Here is a 3,863-nt window from a genome sequence, read left to right on the forward strand (position 1 = left end):
TAAGAACATTGCTCTAATAAAAAGCCCACAATTCCACGAAGTGAAGTATAGGCTTCTGCCATGCCAGCCCCGGGTTCCTAGAGTCAGGTCTCTGTGTGAGAGGAAATCTCTCTCATGAAAGTAGGAGACTGAAACAAACAAACAAAAAAAGAGAGTGTAAAATTACAAGGATGGCAGGCCATGCCGAACTGGCTCTGGGCTTTCCGGTTCCCTCATTTTCTTCTGCTGGGTCAGCTATGGCGGCCGTGAAGACCCTGAACCCCAAGGCCGAGGTGGCCTGAGCCTAGGCGGTATTGGCGGTCAACATCAGCGTGGCCCGGGGGCTGCAGGATGTGCTGAGGACCAACTTGGGGCCTAAGGGCACCATGAAGATGCTTGTTTCTGGTGCTGGAGACATCAAGGTCACTAAAGATGGAAATGTGCTGCTTCATGAAATGCAAATTCAACATGCAACAACCTTCTTAACAGCCAAACTAGCAACAGCTCAGAATGACATAACTGGTGATGGTACCACTTCCAATGTCCTAATCATGGGAGAGCTCCTGAAGCAGGCAGATCACTACATTTCTGAAGGTCTTTGTCCCAGAATAATTACAGAAGGATTTGAAGGTGCAAAGGAAAAGGCACTTCAGTTTTTGGAACGAGTCAAAGTAAGCAAAGGGATGGACAGGGAAACACCATAGACGTGGCCAGAACATCTCTATGTACTAAAGTTCATGCTGAACTTACTGATGTCTTAACAGAGGCTGTAGTGGACTCCATTTTAGCCCTTAAAAAACAAGATGAACCTATTGACCTCTTCATGGTTGAGATCATGGAGATGAAACCTAAATCTAAAAACGACAGAAGCTTAATCAGAGGTCTTGTTTTGGACCATGGGGCATGGCATCCTGATACGAAAAAGAGAACAGAAGATGCTTACATCCTCACATGCGACGTGTCATTAGAATATGAAAAAACAAGTGAATTCTGGCTTTTTTTTTTTTACAAGGGTACAGAGGAGAGAGAGAAACTAGTGAAAGCTGAAAGAAAATTCATTGAAGACAGAGTTAAAAAAATAATAGACCTGAAAAAGAAATTCTGTGGTGATGCTGATAAAGGATTTGTTGTTATTAATCAAAAGGGAATTGACACCTTTTCCTTAGATGCTCTTGCAGAAGAAGGCATAGTAGCTCTGTGCAGAGCTAAAAGAAGAAATATGGAAAGGCTGACTCTTGCTTGTGGTGGGGTAGCCCTAAATTCTCTTGATGACCTAAATCCTGATTGTTTGGGACATGCAGGACTTGTCTATGAATATACATTGGGAGAAGAGAAGTTCACCTTTACTGAGAAATGTAACAATCCTTGCTCGGTCACATTGTTGATCAAAGGACCAAAAAAGCACACTCTTACTCAAATCAAAGATGCAGTAAGAGATGGCTTGAGGACGGTTAAAAATGTTATTGATGATTGCTGTGTAGTTCCAGGTGCTGGTGCAGTGGAAGTGGCAATGGCAGAAGCCCTGATTAAATACAAGCCCAGTGTAAAGGGCAGGGCCCAACTTGGAGTTCAAGCATTTGCTGATGCATTGCTCATTATTCCCAAAGTTCTTGCTCAAACTCTGGTTTTGACTTTCAGGAAACTCTAGTTAAAGTTCAAGCAGAACATTCAGAATCAGGTCAAATCGTGGGTGTGGACTTGAACACAGGTGAGCCAATGGTAACAACAGAAGTAGACATATGGGATATTTATTGCATAAAGAAACAGCTTCTTCATTCCTGCATTGTGATCGCCACCAACATTCTCCTGGTTGATGAGATCATGAGAGCTGGAATGTCTTCTCTAAAAGGTTGCACTGAAGCTCTTCCCTTGTATCATCTGAATCATGAAGACTCTACAGAGTGATACTAAGAATATAGCTATGGAATTTTTGTCCAAGCTTCAAAAGATTTTCAAAGGATTTTTTTTCCCATATAAAAAAAGGAGAGAACACTGGCACCTATTCAGATTCTGAAGTTCTGAAATTATAATTACAGTATTTTTTAAATTGCACTGCAGTGTACACATACAGCAGGCCAAACTTACCCAATAAAAAGGACATTTTATTTTAGCTTCAGTGATATAAAAATACATGTTAGATAAGCATATGTTATCTACCTTGTTATTAAATATTCCTTGAAAAACAAATTTTAATGGTTTAATAATTCTTCTAATGAATGTATTTTAATTTATCTCCAATAGTTCCCCATCATTAAGCATTTAAGTTTTCAATTTTTATGCTAGTTATAAATAAGACTTAAGTAACTTAAGGTTCAGAAAGCATTCCTGCTTCCTTAGTATAAATCCTTTTGAGCAGGGGTTCTCCCAACCCCCAGGCTGAAGACCAGTACTGGTCAGCAGCCTGTTAGGAAGGAGGCTGCACAGCAAGTGAGCAGCGAGCAAGCAAGGGAAGCTTCATTTGCTGCTTCCCATGGCTTGCATTACCGCCGAACCATCCCCATTCCCCCCATCGCTCACATTACTGCTTGAACCATCTCCCCTCTTGAAAAACTGTCTTCCACGAAACCGGTTCCTGGGGCCAAAAACATTGGGGACCGCTGCTTTTGAGTAAAAAGAAACTATTGGACAAATTGGACTTTTCATGCTTTATGAAATAGCTTTGGTAAAATGCTTCCCAGAAATGTTAAGTTGTAGTGAGTAGAAAGATGGAATTAGAGGCAAGGGAATTGAAAGAGCTGCAAGTCTAAAGTGGCAAAAATAGGAAAGGCAGAGGTTAAAAACATGGTTGAGGGCGTGGTGACTAAGGACTAGGTGAGACAGGAGATTTTCAGGCAAGACCGTTATTTTTACACCTCGGAACATTTGCTTAGGCTGATATCCCTCCCAAACTGTCTAGTGTCCTCTTTTCTTCACCCAAGTTACTGTTCTCTTCTACATGTTTCCACAAAATACAGTAGGTATATCTGAAGCCCTTGAAAGTGAAGTTGTGTGTTGCTACACTTTGTGTTTTGAGGACTTGTCAGTTGCCTATAGTGAGTGTGCAATAAATATGAAGTTGAAAAAAATAAAATAAAATTACAAGGATGAATGCCTCTTTATCTTATCTCTCCCCAGCAGAATCCTGAAAATATAGGTGAAAATTAGATTTTTTAAAAATTAGATTGTATTTCTTTATGCTCTACGATGAAATTATTTTTGTGAAGAAAACATGCATCCAATTTGTTTGAATGAACATTTTCACATAATGAATTATCATCACGCTCCCCTCCCCCACACAAATCTTTCTGCAGTTGGTCCACTGTTTTATGAAAATTTTGATTATTTATTAATTAGAACAAAATGAGTGGCATGTAGACAAATAGCCATTTTAAAGAGATTTTCATGAGTTATAAGACACAGTGTCTACAGAAATATTCAGCTTGGTGAATCTAATACTCAGTGAACGCTTTCCAGACCATATTAAAACATTTGGCCACAAAAGGAACTTTTCTTCTGTTTTACTGTTTAGATGGGCTTAGGAAAGGAAAGAAAAACAAAAGGGAAGAAGAAGTGAACAGAAAAGTTAGGAAAAGGAGGCTTTTAACCATCACATGAGCAGTAAGGACAAATGTACTGAGATCCAGTCAGAAGTCTTTTAGGACTCTCCCATCTTGCTCTTTTCTCCTAACGTTGGCCTGTTGCTGCTACTCAGGACACAACTGTCACAAGGTGGAAACACAGAGGTAGCCTCCTCCATACTACTTGGTTGGACCTACAGTTAGTTTTTCTGCTTATAGCTCTACAATCAGGTGAATTGGTTCTTAGCCTGGAATGACAAGAACCTTTGACCTATTGCATTATACTGGTTTCCAGGAGATTTTAAGAACAAGGATATGTTAGAGTCC

General features: G+C 40.0%; 1 pseudogene across 1 annotated transcript; it reads left to right on the plus strand.

Moving 5' to 3' along the window:
- The first annotated feature begins 236 nt into the window (after positions 1 to 236).
- LOC307187826 (T-complex protein 1 subunit zeta-like) lies at positions 237 to 1,884 on the plus strand (annotated as a pseudogene). The gene has a single exon. The product of its transcript is annotated as a T-complex protein 1 subunit zeta-like (transcript).
- Positions 1,885 to 3,863: the final 1,979 nt, after the last annotated feature.

The sequence above is a fragment of the Stenella coeruleoalba genome (genome assembly GCF_951394435.1).
Source record: "Stenella coeruleoalba genome assembly, chromosome: 6".
NCBI lineage: Eukaryota > Metazoa > Chordata > Mammalia > Artiodactyla > Delphinidae > Stenella > Stenella coeruleoalba.